The sequence below is a fragment of the Telopea speciosissima genome, chromosome 5 (assembly GCF_018873765.1).
Source record: "Telopea speciosissima isolate NSW1024214 ecotype Mountain lineage chromosome 5, Tspe_v1, whole genome shotgun sequence".
NCBI classification, from domain to species: domain Eukaryota; kingdom Viridiplantae; phylum Streptophyta; class Magnoliopsida; order Proteales; family Proteaceae; genus Telopea; species Telopea speciosissima.
In genome coordinates, this window is record NC_057920.1 from 13998848 (window position 1) to 14015684 (window position 16837).

The 16837-nt window shown below is 39.1% G+C and overlaps 1 long non-coding RNA gene across 3 annotated transcripts in view; it reads left to right on the plus strand.

The window, feature by feature from the left end:
• Positions 1–2477: 2477 nt before the first annotated feature.
• Positions 2478–16837, plus strand: part of LOC122662512 — a 34228-nt gene continuing 19868 nt past the window's right edge. For 2 of the 3 annotated variants that reach the window (XR_006333045.1, XR_006333046.1), the window contains exons 1-2: positions 2479–2644; positions 2735–2832. This is a non-coding gene — a long non-coding RNA (uncharacterized LOC122662512). Of the gene's footprint in view, positions 2645–2734; positions 2833–16837 lie in introns of all 3 variants that reach the window. The other variant, XR_006333047.1, reaches the window with a different exon arrangement.

The window sequence follows — 16837 nt, forward strand, 5'->3', positions numbered from 1 at the left end:
TTGGAAATGCCTTTTTCTGCTCAAAGTATTATACCTGATTGTTAGGTTGTTGAAGAAGCAGATTTCTGATATCCATTCTCCCCAGTAGGGATATGAACATAATATTCTGGAACATGAGAGGGTGATGGATACTTTGGTAATATAATAACTGTTTGGTTCTTTCTGCTTCATCCTTAGATACTATGAACAGAGACATAGAAAATGTATAAAGGGTATGAGGACAAAAGTTGAATGCACTAGAGAGAGGACATTTGGAGAATTAATAGGCATACATACAAGAGGCTGTTCAACATTGAAGAAAGAAGAAACAAACAATGTGTTCAATGCCAGAAGCAATGGCTTGGTTTATATCTGTTGGTACTTCTATGATTTTAGGGTTGTATCTGAAACTCTGGATCTTTCCCTTGCTCGATAGCTTTTCTATTTTTTTCAGATGATAGGTGTTAGAAGTGAATATCCCGTACTTGATGTTTTTTTAGCACTCACGTGATAATTTTTTTAATCTTTTGTTTGTTAGGTACTTGGGTAGGCTGTTCAACATTGAAGAAAGAAGAAACAAACAATGTGTTCAATGCCAGAAGCAATGGCTTGGTTTATATCTGTTGGTACTTCTATGATTTTAGGGTTGTATCTGGAAGTCTGGATTCCCTTGCTCGATAGCTTTTCTATTTTTTTCAGATGATAAGTGTTAGAAGTGAATATCCCGTACATGATGTATTTTTAGCACTCACATGATAACTTTTTTAATCTTTTGTTTGTTAGGTACTGGGGTAGGTCTTACTGTAGGCTGAATTGCATTTCTCAGGCCAATCGGTCTCAAGAACGTTCTTTGGCGTTTATTTGCTCTCGGAGAACAAAAAAAGGGGAAATCATGTTTGGCAAATCGGTTCATTCTTTTGGTCTTTAAGAACGAACCGGATGGATTTTTGGCTCAAGAACGCATTTTACAGACCATCTCAGACTTGTTTTTTCGTTCTAAAGACCAACTTAAAATCAAGTAAAGAACTCAAAACTTGGAAAAAAAATCCGTGGTTAGCATCTGAGGAGAAAGGCTTCTCTGTCGTGGACTCGTGGGGGAGAGGAGAAGAGCTGCAGATCGAGGAAGCTCTAGGCTGCGTTTGGTGAGTTCATCTCTCTGCAAATCTCTCTCTGTCTCATCTCTCTCTCTCGCTCTCTGTTTATTTCGAACTACGAAGGCATCTCTCTGCAACTCTCTCTTGCTCATCTTTCTTTCACTATTTCGCTCTGTGTTTATTTCGAAGACCTAATTTCGATTTTTATAGGGTCCTTGATGAAATTGTTTAGGGCTTTTGAAAATTTTTACTTCCTCTTCACATTTCTTCCTATCTATCTATCTTCATGGTGATTGCTGACTCTGTAAGCCCAAGTCGTTGTGTTGCTTGGAAGGACCAGAAGGTGGGATTGGCATTGATATCGGCAAGAATCCAAAGAAGTAGCCTGAAATTTGAGAGCTGGGCAATACCCATAACTTCTTCCAGCCTTCTGTGATGCACAATGTCATGAGCTTGGATTCGGCATCTTTGGAACATAGTTCAGGGTCTAATTCTGTTATTTACAGCAGTGGAGGAAGCGGCGGCGGCAGTGGAAGGGGTGGTGGCGGGAGCCATTGTAGTTTTCAAGGAGTTGATGGTGGAAACAGTAGTTGCTATGTGTTGCAAGTACAGTGAAATCTGATCAAAGTAACCATAATCAGGGAAGTTGTTTTGGGGATAATGATGTTAAGCAATTGGGATATGAAAATGTGTTAGCATCTGCTGATCCATTCCAAACTCGAAATTTGTATTATCTCTCACAACAACAGTCACAAGGAATGAAGGTTCATGGGTATGATCAGGGCTCAAGTTGCAATAACTGGTTGCCCACTGCAGTACAGGCTCTTGCACCTAGGTCTAACAATCTCACTGTTTGTCATGGAGCTCCAATTTTCTCAGTATGGAATGAAACTTGAATAGTTAAAGAAGGAATGGAAGGCAGGTTTCTCACTTAACCTGTGTAATGCATGCAGCATCTTCTCTAACATTGACATTTTTTTTTCCACATTGGTGATGAAGTTTACAAATTTCACAAATTTTAATGAAACATTAACCTAGTGAAAAAATGACAAAGTGAAACTAAAATTAGGAGAAAGATGTAGTTTGTATATTGTAGGGAAAGGAATAAGAGGATTATGTCTTCAGGTTAAGAGAGAAAATAGTTTGACAAGTATTTTTTAGTATATTTTAGATGATAATGACATTATTGTAATTAATATCAAATTTGGAAGAACAGGTTTTACCAAATGACATTTTTGTTTTATTATTGTTCCGAAAACGTTCTTGAGACCGTTGCCAAACAGTCATATTCATACATACAATGCTGTTCCAGACCAGAAATGCCAAAGAACGTTCCTGATCAAGAACGGATGTTCTTTACCAAGACCGTTACCAAACGTAGCCTCAGACCTCCACTTGCTTCTGCATTTGCATGTGATGTGTATATAAAATATTAGATCTATTCTGGTGATTTATGTTTTTATTATTTCTTTGCAGGGTTTGTTTGTGTGTGAGAAGAGAAATAATAAATAATGAAGTCCATGGAGATCCTATTACTGCTTCTTTGCTTGAAAGTGGTTTGCTTTGCGGCAGTATGTAGCTAAGTATAGTTTTTTAATTTCTGAGCTCTCAGTTTACCAGCCCTTTATGGTGTTGGATTCATAAATCTTTGTTGCATGCAGTTTGCTTCTGTTCCACCAACTTGCCATGCTGATTTTGAAAGTAAATGCAACAATAATGGCTCGGATGAATGGGAAGGGATGTTGTGCTCTACATTCAGGTCTTTCACTTTCTACATCTCTCTGCCACATTTTTCAAAATTTAAAATGAATGGTAATAGTTGTAATACCCCATCCCCAGAAAAGTATATAATATTGAATCCTCATTTTTTTATCGAGTGTAAGCGGGTTCGTTTTCACGGAATCCGGTGTGAGTTAGCCCAACTGAGATATTTTGAAAGCAAAGATAAATGTGATTATTTTCACTATTGGCGACTATTTAGTGAAGTTAGAAAGACCCTACAGTGAGTACGGACCCAACGGGTGTCCCATAACAAAGACCAAAAAAATAGAAATTTTAGCACTTTTAGTCAAAAGTTGACTTTACGGGAACTTTTGAAGACCTTAGGGTCATTTTTTGGGAAAGCCTAAAACATGAGAAACGTAGGTAATTAAATTATCTACTTTACCATATAAGATTCGCGTCAAACGAATATCGGACGAGAAAGTTATGGCCAAAATACCAGCCAGAAAATGCGAAAAACCAGCAGCAGGCAGTAGCCGGCAGAACTTGAACCAGCCCTATTTAGTGTGTTTTAGGGCTCATTTGGTTTATTTCAAAGAGCCAGAAAACCAGAGAGAAAAGAGAAAAAGAAGGGTGTTGGAATATGTAATCCAAAATACCGTGGGGGTATTCTGGTCTTTTTGGGGTAGTTTTATTCTTCTTATGTTATTAAGTGTAAGTGGGCTATGTGGGTTTTAGTCCCACATCGCCTAGTTTAGCCTCTTTGTAATTTCCCCTCGGGCTTACCTATCAATGAATACAACACATTATTTTCTCTCATTCTCTCTTTCTAACCCACGATTCTGCCAACATGGTATCAGAGCTGGTCTGATCTCGGTTAGAAAAAGAGAAAAAACCCTAAACCATCTCTTCAATCACTTTTTTTTCTCTCTCACTCGGTTTCTCCTTCCTCTGGTTTTTTCTTTTTTCTTGTAAGAGGGCAGCACTGATGAGGAAAACCTAAACCAATGATTTAGTTGCTGCCCTCCCTCCAACCTACCGCTTTTTCATACTTGTGATTACGTAAACATTGTTCTTTTTGATTTAATGATCGAAGATTTATATGGTTTTCTATCTGTCACTGCTTCAATTTTTCGGGTAGTGGTTTGCTGCTACTGCTGAAGATCATATTTGAACTAGGTTCTCGTTTAGATCGGAGGCTACACAAACAGTGTCAAATTGAATAGAGATATTGAACAAGGAGGATTTATTGCCGCTGCCATGATCAGGTGCTATTATGCCCTTATTTTTGCCGCTGGAATTGATTCTAAAGGAGTTGATTGCAGAATATGGTTGAGTGGAGTCCTTGTGATCAAGTTGCTACCGCTAGATTCAGTTGCAGGTTTTTTTTCTTCTCCATCTTACAGGGATTTCCAAACTCGATTTTGTCTTCCAGGTTTCCAATCTGGTTTTTTGAAGAATAGACATCGATTTGCTGAATTGATCTGTTGGAACTTTCGTTTTTGCTGCTTCCCCAACTCTTCCCTATTTTACCGTACCGTCGGTTCGAAGACGAGGGTTTCTCGGTTCGACTAGGTCCTCTCCTCCTGAGAAGCAAGTGAACAGAGAAGAAGGTGTTCTTTGATTTCTGGTTTCCAGGTTTGATTATTGCTGTGGGAAATTTTAGTTGGATCGATTCATCAATTGTCGTTGCTGTTGTTTACTTCGATTGCTATCGAAAGTTTGTTTGTGGAATTAAATTCTGGTTTGCTGCTGAATCGATTTGATGCTGTGGTTGCTATCGGTTGATCTTGTTTGATTGCTGAACGTTCTTCGTTTGCTGGCGGTTCCCCGATCTGGTTTGGATTGATTACTGCTAGGATTGAAGACGTGGTTGAGAAGAAGACTAACTAGTTTCCTGCTGGGCTGGTTGCGGTGTTTGGTGCTCTAGTTGTATGGTGTTTGCAGCAGCTGTGGTTTTCTTCTTCCCTTTGGACTACTTCTCTTCCCTTGCGAGACTTTGCTGGGTTGCCGCTGCATCCACGACTACCGCCCCTAGTTTTGTGAAGGTGACGATGGGTTCTCGAGGTTATTGATTTGATGGGGAGCCTGACTGAAGGATTTCTCTGTTGGATCGAATCGAACATATCCTTTTTTCCGCCTTTGCTGGTTTCGTCCAGAGTTTGAAAACGTGGTTGCGTGAAGGTTTCAATCTCCCTGGTTTCTCTGTCGTAAGGTTGAAGACAACCTTCGTAGGTTGATTTCTTAAAACCTTATTTTGTGATTTCCCATAATACCCTTCTCTCTATCTCTTATTATCGTTTATCCATTTTTTACATTCCTTTCCTAGTTTACCCATTCTATTAGGGAATTAAATTATTTTCCAAATCTGTCCTTGCACAATACATACTAAATCCCACTTGTGTCCATTCCCCAATTTGACTATCCAATTGACCCTTGAAAATTCTGATTTATTACCAGTTTGCCCTTTGGCTTGGATTGTATTTAAAAGTGGATTTTCACCAAATTACAGCCATGCCATCCTTTTTTCCAACACCATTCCCTTTCAATAATTCTAATTCCCTTCATATCCCATACCTTTGGTATTTACCCATAACACCTTTGGAAACTTCTATTAAATTACAATTTTACCATTCCTTCCTTTTTAACTACCCATAGCACCTTTGGAAAATTCTGGAAAGTTACGTTTTTGCCATTAAACCTTACATCATCTCCATTACTTGTCCACGTGTATTACTACATGTGAGGGGGAGATTATGTACAGTACTCTTGCAGACATTGCAGAAGCAAGGAACATTTGTGGCAAAACATAGAAGATCAGTGTTTTCCACCATTGCTATTGGGTATCCTTTGTTATTGGGTTGAGTTTGCCGTAAGGGGGAGATTGAAGTATTGAAGAGTATTGAAGATATTTGGTTGTTGCCTATTTGAGGACTTTCAGTTAGGTTGTTACAGTTTTTTTCCGCTGCCTGATTCAGTTTGTTTTCGCTGCTTGCTGCTCTAGTTATTTAACTTCAAGATTTTATGTCACTATGAGAATCTAAGATTCATCACTGGTTAGCTATTGAAGATCGTTGAAAGCTGCCTTTTTTGGAAGAAATTCCAGTCTCGGTTTGCTGATCATGTCTGTCCAGGTTTTGAAGATCAATTTTTTCAAGTTCTTGAAGGTTTATTTGGGAGCTGCATTCATCTATCAAGCTGGATTCTGCTACAATTTAGTTTTTTTTCCTTTTTTTGTTCAAGTTGGGCATTAGTACCTTGTATGTGCCAACTTGAGGGGGAGCGTTAGCATTATTAGGAGTTATTTTTTCTTTAGTTCAAGCTGGATCTTCTTTCTTTGCTTATTTGTATAATCCAGCTTGAGGGGAGTGTTGGAATATGTAATCCAAAATACCGTGGGGGTATTCTGGTCTTTTTGGGGTAGTTTTATTCTTCTTATGTTATTAACTGTAAGTGGGCTATGTGGGTTTTAGTCCCACATCGCCTAGTTTAGTCTCTTTGTAATTTCCCCTCTATTATAAATAGAGGGGCTTACCTATCAATGAATACAACACATTATTTTCTCTCATTTTCTCTTTCTAACCCACGATTTTGCCAACAAAGGGAAATTGAAGGAGTAGTGATTTCAGCATCGATTCACTGTTGAATCAAGTTGCAAACAACGTAGGATCATCGTTTGTGTAGAGAAGATCGAAGATTCGAGATAAAGTTAGGGTTTCAGGTAAACCCTAAATTCTTTTTGGGAAAATTACATGATTAACTACTTTTGGGTTTTCATTTACAAAACTGTCCACCCTATGTTTGAGTTAACAAAAATAGACAAAAACAAGTTTAGTTTTACAAAACTAGACAAAACAGTGACTCTCCTTCCTTCCTCAGCAGTCCCCTCTGAAAAAATCTCTTTTTTTTTCCTTTGTTACTTGGGATAGCAGAGAATGGCGGTGGCTGGGACAAGGGTAAGGTTGCAGGGAACGGAGGATGCCTGGGCGAGAAGGCAATGACAGGGGTAAAAATGTCTAAAAAAGTAAGTGTGGGAGGGAGAGACACTATTTTGTCCAGTTTTGTAAACCTTAACTTGTTTTTGTCTATTTTTGTTAACTCAAACATAGGGTGGACAGTTTTGTAAATGAAAACCCAAAAGTAGCTAATCATGTAATTTTCCCATTCTTTTTTTGGTTTATTTTTAGTTTTTGGATGTTTTGATCCGTTAGAAAGTAGCATAGTACAACTGTTATGCTGTAGGAATGAATTTCGTACAAAGAGGATAAGTTTCCACAAAGTTATGTGGAAAAAAGCAGTAAAAACCCTAATTTTAGGGTTAGGTTTCCCAGTTTTGGCCATTGGTTTGACTGTTGAGTTGTCCAGTGTTGCCTAGCTGCCCTAGTAGGTCTAAATAGATAAGTTTAGTTAAGTTTGGATGGTGGGAGACCATTCCCACCATTCCAAGAGTATAAAAGAGGAGTCCAATGCTTATCAAATGTCGTGTAGGGGTTTATTTGGATCCGAAAAACAACAGAGGATTGTTAGAAACACTGTTGGGAATCAGATCTAGATTGTATTCCACAGCGACAGAGACAGGTGAGGAGAATCCTATCATATTCTGCATGTTTTCTCATTATAATACAGAGTATCATTGCCCCCATGATTTATATGTTTTTAAAATAGAAAAGAGATGTTTTATGATTGCTTAACAGTAATTGTGAGGCATGATAAGACAGAATTAAAGTCCAGAACTATTAATACAGTAAAGTAAAGCAAAGTACAACTAAGAACAGTATAGTACTATAAAGAACAGTAAAAGACAGAATAGAGTTGAAGCTGAAGGTTTAGTCAGTGTCTAGTTCAACAATAGGATTGAGAAGGGTACTGGGGTCCTCAATCTTTCTGGGGATTTCATCACTGTCCTACTCATCCTGGAGTTGAGGTAGATAGTGAGGACTGGATGTGGAGATAAAGTAAAGGAGAAAGGCATAATAAAGAACTTTTGACTGCCCACCCTTTTACCAAAGGGTCTAGGTATAGGTAGAGATACACAGACATAGCCGAATCTTAAATGATTCACATAGCCAAATCTTCAGTGATTCCCATAGGTGTATGTCTTGAGTTCAGTTGTGGTGTTGACTCTTACATATACACAGAGTTCGGATCCTCTCTGATCCCCATAGTTGGATCTTCCCAGATCCCCATAGTAGAGTTCTGTGTATCCTCTCCATACAAGCTAAGTGGCAGATCACCCAGAACATATAGTGAACCACAAACAAAGCAAAGTAAAGGCAAAGAATAACAGACAAAGTAAGGTAAAGACAAAGAATAAGACATAGACAATGTTTTCATTGTGAATAGTCATATGCATCATAGCTATAGTATGTCAGACATAGTATTATAGATTCATAGATGTTATAGCAGCATATCATTTTATGATTTGCATATCATAGTATTGTTTACATTCATTAGCATGATATGAATGTATTCTTTCTCATTGGGCTAGTGTAGCTCACTCCACAGATACCATTGTTTTTACAGCAGAGCACGCACACGTCAAATGCCCACATGCTGACTATGTCAGGAGAGCAAAGGGAAAGGGTGTAGCCCCTTCCAAGTAGAGAGTTAGAACCAGAGACAGAGACAGAGTTAGTGATAGAGACAGACTTTTCATGTATGTGATACACTTTTATCGTTTTGGGAAATACATTATGGGATGTAAATTTCAGGATGATCTTGGATGTTTTAATATAGTAGATGTAGTATTTGTAACAGAGTTGATGATACAGTACAGTCCTACACAGTAGAGATAGTATAGTATGGTGATACTTAGTTGATGTGATATGTAGTAATTTCAGTTTCCGCTACTGACTTTTGATATCTCTAATAAATGTGAATATTAATGAATGTTTATAGTTCCGCACATAGTTGGTTACAGTATTTCAACCGTTATTCAACGGCGGTCCATGAGGGCCAACACCATATCCTTATCCCGGATTTGGGGCGTTACAATAGTTATCTTAAATTATTAATTACTTGAATTGATATTGTTAATTAAGTATACCGCAGGGGTAATTTAGTCCAGTCCAATACCCTGCAGTAATATGTTAGCTGTTAGTCATGTTGGGGGATTAGTTTCTGGTGTGATATATTGTCAGTTTCCTTATTTTTCGTTTCCTTTTGTGATTGTAATTAGGTTGTGTAGTCTAAGTAGGTTTCCTACTTTGATTATATGGCATATTATTGCTTGTCATTGACATTATAAATAAAGGTAGGAGTGACCATCCTAGATTACATTGAATCTATCATGGTTCAGCTCTATCTTTTCCCTCTATCGTCTTTTCTCCTTCTTCTCTTCTTCATGCTGCTGAGTTGACTGGTTATTAATTTCTCCATTTTTCCATAGTATCAGAGGGCAAATAATCAGTCTTCACAATCAATTTCATATCCTGGTTTGATAGTCCATTCACGGACCGCGATTTTTTGGTTGCAGCAACCTATGCTGCCTACGTTCTACCTATAGCCCTAGTTTTTGATTACATGAAGATAAACTATGGCCTTATACTATCTTTACCTTTCTGTTCATGGATCTATTAATCTACCGAAGTCAAGTTATAGGCATGTAATGGCTATCGGCATGGGTTCTGGATTAGGTATTTGAAGACATTGAGATTTTCAATTATTTTTCATCTGGCCAGCAGTTACTTCTCTTACTTTGGGGGTTGGTTGACACTACAAAGAGGTACACTCGATCCGCTTTCTAGGCCAATCAGAGTTTCTGATTATCTGCAATTAATTTTCTCCTCAGGCCTGGGCGGTACTCTGTTTTGGGAGAAATTTCAGAAATATTCTGCAATTAGTTTAGATCTGACCAACAGATCTCTCTATTTTTCAGGGCATTGCTGCCCTACTATACCAGGTCACTCGACCATACTGTTTTTGTCAATCTGACACCTGCATTAGATTCTATAGTGGGTCTTCCATATTCTGAATTTGTTTCTATTTAGAATTAATTATAGTGGTGCTGGTCTCTGGAACTTCATACACTGCTTACGACGTTGAGTGGTATTTCTACCCTATTGGTCTTCTATATTTCAGTTGCTGTTTGGTGCACTTTTTTTGATTGCTGGCCAGAGGTCTCTTACCTGGCCCTATCACCTTCTCTTATTAAATTTTCTCACTAGTGACCAGTTGTTTCCTGGAGTACATGATAGCTGATTGTAAATCTCCCACGGACAATGGAAATGTCCAAACCACTACCATTAAACTCAATGAAGTTTTCAATTATTTATTATGTGTTCACTGCACACCATGCAGGTTTACATTCATGCTAAGGGGAAGGTGCAGTTTCTTACATCTGATCCTCCCTCTGCTGATTCTAAAGATTCATCTGTTGTCAAAGCCTATGAGGAGTTGATGCGTGAGAATTCTATTATTAACATATGGTTGTGGAATAGTATGGATCCTGCTATTGTAGCAAATGTCATGTTTTACTCCACTGCAAAAAGAGCTTGGGATGATCTCAACGAAAGCTTCTCTCAAGCTAAGAATATGTCCCAGACTTGTGACTTATATGAGAAAATGTTTAACATAAAATAGGGGGACTAGTCTTTTACTGAGTATTTAAGCACTTTTAAGGGTATTCTTGAAGAACTTCAGATTCATCAACCTCGTGCTACTGATCTGGAACTGTTGAAGCTTCAGCGGGATGAACTTCGTGTTGCTAAGTTTCTGGCCAGACTGTATCCTTACTATCAGTCTACTAAATGACAGCTCCTTGCTGGTGAGAAGGTACCCTCTCTTAATGAGACATTCTCTCATCTTCAGCGTATGGTTACTCCTTCCAGAGCTGACATCTCACCTTCTCCTGAGGAAAGATCTGCTTTAGTTGTTGCTAGCCAAAGTCGAGGTTCTAACTTTCCTGGAAGAGGCTATAGTTGTGGTGGTCGTGGTACAGGTAGACAATAAAGTGACAGACCTCCAGAATGCATTCATTTTTTGGCAAACCCAACCATACAGTCGAGACATGGGCTAAACACAATAGACTAGACTGGGCCAACCAATTAGCCAGTATTATTGTGACTGATAGTAATACTGTAATACACTAATACAGTGACAATGTCTTTTGGTGACACTACTCTTGCCTCTTCATCTGGAGCTTCTTCGTCAGGTTCTATGTCTCGAGATGACTACAATCAAATCCCTACTCTTGCCTGTCTCTTCATCTGGAGCAGCTTCATCAGATTCTATGTCTCGAGATGACTACAATCAAATCCTTAAACGTCTCCAACAGCTTGAGTATCTACAATGACTTCGTCATCCACTACCACGCTAGCCCATAGAAGTACATCAGATTTCCTTACATCCACATCTTCCACTTTGTGAATAATTGACTTTGGTGCTTCTACCCATATGATTGGTAAGTCAAAATTATTTTCTTCCTTGTCCAAAGTTCATAACTTCTCACTTGTCATACTTGCTAATGGATTCTCTAGCCATGTGATTGGTCATGGTATGGTCTCACCTACCTCCTATGACTTTGTCTTCTGTTCTTCATGCCACTCAATTATCGTTAAGTCTTTAGTTAGTCAACTTACTATATCACTTAACTGTTTTGTCACCTTCTATCCTTCCTATTGTGTGTTTCAGGACCTTCAGACAAGGATGACGATTGGTGGCGGGTTTAAGCAGTTTGGACTCTACTATATGAATTGCACTAGACCCTCTACTGTTGCTGCAACTACTACTGGTGCCCTTTCTCCTGTTCATTATTACTTTCAGTTGGGGCATCTCTCCTTATCCAAGCTCCATTATATGGTACCTAGTTGCAAATTTGTGTCTTGACTTAAGTGTGAAGCCTATGATCTCGGGAAGCATCATCGGTAATCTTTTCCTGCTCGTAGTGTGTCTAGAAGTTCGTCTTTATTTTCTTTAGTTCATTCTGATATCTGGGGTCCCTGTTGTGTGAAAACATAAGTTAGGTTTTTTTCTTCTTCTAATTTTGTTACCTTTGTGGACAAGCATTCACAAATCACAATTAACTTGGATTTATTTGTTGAAAGATCGGTCAGATTTTTTTCCTGTTTTTAAGGATTTTTATAATGAAATAAAAATTCAGTTTGATGCTTCCATTAAAGTTTTTTGATCTGAAAATGCTCTTGAATTCACTCAACGTGAAATTTATAATTTTTGTTCTAGTCATGGTATGATTCATCAAACAAGTTAGTCTTATACCCCACAAAAAAATGGGGTGGCTGAACGGAAAAATAGACATTTGTTGAAAATTGCTCAATCTCTCATGACCATATGCATGTTCCCCAACATATTTGGTTTGATGTCGTTCCCACCACTTGTTATTTGATCAATCGCATGCCTTCTCTTCTCTTCTTTGCTCGCTAACCGTTCACCTTTATTTGTTTTATTTCCAAAAACTCCCCTATTTTCCTTACCGCCTTGAGTTTGTGGGTGTGAGTGTTGCAACCTTAGATTGATAAGTTGTCTCCCAAGGCTGTAAAGTGTGTTTTCCTTGGTTACTCTAGAATTCAGAAAGGGTAAAAGTACTATGATCCTCTCACTCATCAGCAGTTTGTTAGCGCTGATGTTACCTTTTTTGAAAATACTTCATATTTTTCCCTTCCTGCGTCTAACTCTTCTGATACAGATGCTGGTTGTGCACTTCCTTCTCCTATGCTTGTGCATTTTGCTGTCGTCTAGCTGCTACTTCATCTGCACAACTGCAAGTGTATCAACCGCGTAAGAAAACAGTGCCGTATCCTTCAGTTCCTATTGCTCCACCGCCTACCATATGGTCAGATTCTCCAATTGAAGCTCCTCCTCCCTGGTCTTTTGCTGACTCACCAGTTGCTCTGTGCAATAGGTACACGTTCTTGTACTCAGAATTCTATCATTGCTTGTCCTATTGAGAATTTTGTTTCTATATCTCACCTTTTATCTCCGTTACATAACTTTGCCTTACTCATTGTCTACTAACTCCATTCTAAAAATCATCGTTAGGCTTTATCTCATTCTGGATGGAAAGTGGCTATGGAAACAGAAATTGATGCCTCAATATCTCGACAGACATGGACCCTGGAGGATTCGCCTCCAGGTAAAGATCTTGTGTGGTGTCGCTGGGTGTACACAATGAAATATAAACATGATGGCTCAGTTAAACGGCTTAAGGCCCGGTTGGTTGCGAAAGGGTATACTCACAGCTATGGTGTGGATTACTTCGAAACCTTCTCACCGGTCTTAATTCTGTGCATGTGCTTATCTCCTTCTCTGTGAATTTTGACAGGCCTCTGTATCAATTGGATATTAGGATTGCCTTCTTGTATGGTGATCTCCATTAGGAGGTGTATATGGAGTAACCTCCGGGGTATGTTGCTTAGGGGGAGAATTCTCCCAGAGTCTACAAGCTACATAAGGCATTCTGATTTCTTCGTTTTTGTTCAGTGCTAGGTCTCTAAAGTGGTAGTTCTGATTGTATATGTTGATAACATTATTATATCTGGGAATGATGCCTCCGGGATTACCGAGGTAAAATCTTATTTCCACTAGCATTTTCAGATGAAAGACTGGGGTACCCTTAGGTATTTTCTTGGTATTGAAGTACTATGGACTACAGAGTAAAAAAGATGTAAGTCTATCATAGCGAAAATGTGTTAGACCTCTTTGATGCATCACCAAGTGCCCACACCCGTAGGAAGAAGAAGTCCTAAATTAGAGCTTAGTTTGGGAGCCATAGCTTAGGTTTGCATTCTAGTATTTTTCCATTCCATACTTAGTTTATTTTTCTGTTTTTTTAATTGAACTGGTTCAAATTGGTTGCATCCAATTGGTGTCTTTTAGTTTAAGTTAGTAGGGTCAATTAGGTCTTTTTACTTTAAGTTCTTTTAAGTTATTTTAAGTTAGCTACACCCTTCCATGATTTATGAAGGAGTGTTTAAGTTGTATAGGTTTTGGTCTATGGCCTTTTAATATAAAAACTCAAATTGTGGGAGGCTCCCCCACAGTTGAATATTTGAAAAATAAAAAACAGAATTGTTTGCTGCCATTGTTGCTGCTCCTTTGCTCCTTGTGAGTGTGCATCCTTGTGGTTCTATCAAGGTGGAAAGGGATCAGTGGAATCCGATTGACTCCTTACGCCGTGACGGCTGGGAGGATCCTCTACAGTTGGAAGGTTGTTCTATCCTTCTATCATAGAGCTGCTGCTTCCATTGAAGACCTTCTTCAACTAGTAAGTTATTTAATTAGTTTCTTTCATCCCCTTCTTCTTCTTCTCATCCTATAACCCAATCCAGCCGATCTGCCGTACCATTCCCTCCATTATTGTCAATCGATCTACAAAACCCTAAGTGATCTAATTTCTGTCCAGACCAATTCCACCACCCAAATCCTTTTAAATTTCAAACATAACTCCTTCACAGCCTTCCCTCCACTCGACCTTCACTGCAGGTCCATTCACTCTTCAAAACCCTAAATCCCCTCACCTTCATTAAAGCTCCACAAGCCCTAAAATTCCCATAGCCTGATCTAAGCATTAGAACCAGCCTAAACTTGGGTCGAACTTCCCTCCCACTGTCCCCTATACTCGACCTAAAGCCCTGCCCTAAACTCCCATTAGAAACCCTAATTTCAGCCTAAATTCTAAAACCCAAAACCCGAAACCCTAACCCTAATTTCTGAAATTTCAAATTTTCATCTAAACCTAACTAAACCCAGCTCATTAAACTCCCCAAAACCTGCCTGTTATATCATATAAGAGTTACCCCATTCCCCTAACCATAACCCTAGAATTGCCCTACTTTACATCAAATCTGCCCCATTGAGTTAGCTATTCAGCAGGTCCTGGATAGTTGGCTCCTAGTGGATCTATCCTCCATCTAGGACTACATTTCTCTTGTTTGAGACTGACATTCTTGCTTCTAAACTAGTTGATACTCTAATAGATCCACACCAGAAGTTTGGGGCAAGTGATGGCGAAGAATTTGAGGACAAGCACCGATACAGGAGGTTAGTTGGGAAACTCATTTACTTGACTATTACTAGACCTCATATATCCTTTATAGTTGGTGTTGTCAGCTAGTTTATGCAATCACCTAAGAAGATAGATTGGGAGGTCGTATGTTGTATCATAAGGTATCTGAAGGAGGCTCCACAAAAGGGATTATCTATCGATTTCATCAACTTATTGGTTTAGTTGGATTTTTTGATGTAGACTGGGCTGGCTCTGATGGTGTTAAGAGATCTACCATAGGTTATTGCACATTGTTTTTAACCTGAATATTCTTTGGGACCCAAGCTGGCCCCTAGCATTTTATTAATAAACATATCAATCAAGAAAACAGATTACAAGGGGGGAACATACCTGCCTTACCCCAACCCGAGATGATTACAATCTCAATCACACACTCGCACAGCTGAGACCTCACTCCCATACAAAACCCAAATAAACAACTAACGTTTTCTCAAAATTGGAATACCAGCAACATTCTCACACAATATCCGCCTGAGCCCCGGAGGGAGCTCAGAATCAGAAGAGAAGAAAGAGTCATTTGCCGAATCGCATGCCAAATTTGCCAGCCAATCCGCTGCCCTGTTACTTTCTCTAAAGGTGAAAGAGATCATTGGGCGGAGCGAATCAATCAAAACCTGAATTTCGTGGAACCAGTACCAGCCTTTCCAAACATTGCATCTTTTCGAGGAAGTACAACGCACAACCATGGTAGAGTCCGAGTTCACATGAAAATCTAAAAACCCCATCTCAGCGCAAATTTGGAGACCATCCCTCAATGCTCTAATTGCTGCAATGGAATTGATACAATCCCCATAAAAGTTGGCAAAAGTAGCCAAAAAGCGACCATCATAACCTCTAATAATGCCCCCTCCACCCCTAGGCCCAGGGTTCCCCCTGCTTGCACCATCTACATTAAGCTTGACAGCATTGAAGGGGGAACACCAGTACACAGGAATAGGCATTATGGATAACTAGGGGGTGAGATAGGTTAAAAATTTGAAGGATAAGAGATTCTTTTAATGATGGGGATTTTGAGAAAGAGCAAAATTAGGGAATCTCATTAATCCAATTTTTAACTGCCTCAGTAATGTAGCTAGCCGATCTTGCTCTTTCCCCATGTCTCCTATTGTTTCTCTCTTTCCAAAGTTCCCATATGATAAATGAGGGAATAAAACCCATTATCAACCCACAAAAACTCCTACCAAAAGCGTGATTATGCTAGAACAACAGCATGCTTTTAACGCCCTGCAAGGGAACCACTTCCACTTCAAAAAATCTTGAGAAGAAAGCCCACACCTTAGAGGCAGTGTTACCCTCGACCAAACAATGGGAAGCTGAATCACATTTAGGCTTGGCACAACATAGACATTTGGAAACAAGAGGCACACCCAATTTCTTCAAAGCCTCATCTGTGGAAATGCCTCCACACATAACCTGCCAAGAGAAGAAGCCAATCTTTGAAGGAATCGTATGATTCCAAAACCTTTTTGAAAAAGGTTTTTTCTCCTCAACATTTCTGATTTCATTCCATAATGATTTAGTGGAAATTTTCCCATCACTTATTGGCGTCCACACTAACCTGTCATCCTTGTTAGTTAAACAATAATTATTACCCAGGATGCTATCACGCACTTCTTGAGAGTCAATTTGAAGCAGCAATTCCTGATTCCAGTTTCTTTCAACAGTAAGAACGTCTCTAACTTGCAAATTGAGATCCAGATGGAGTGCCTCATCAACGTGATCCATAAGAGGACCCCAACCTGACCAATTAGAAGCCAAAAATTGATGTCCCCCGATCCAATTAACCATCTGGATTTTGACAGTAAAAAATCTTTTAGCTTTAAAGCTCTTCTCCAAGAAATCGACCCAACATCTCTCACATTGGCCAACACGGTTAAGAAATTGCACCATAAAGATTTTTCTATCATGATTCTCCAAAGACCCTTAAGTCTTAGGGCACTGCTAATGTCTTCTAATCACCGAATACCAAGCCCCCCTTCCTCCACTGTCCGGAACAAATGTTGTTAAATCTTTTAATCAC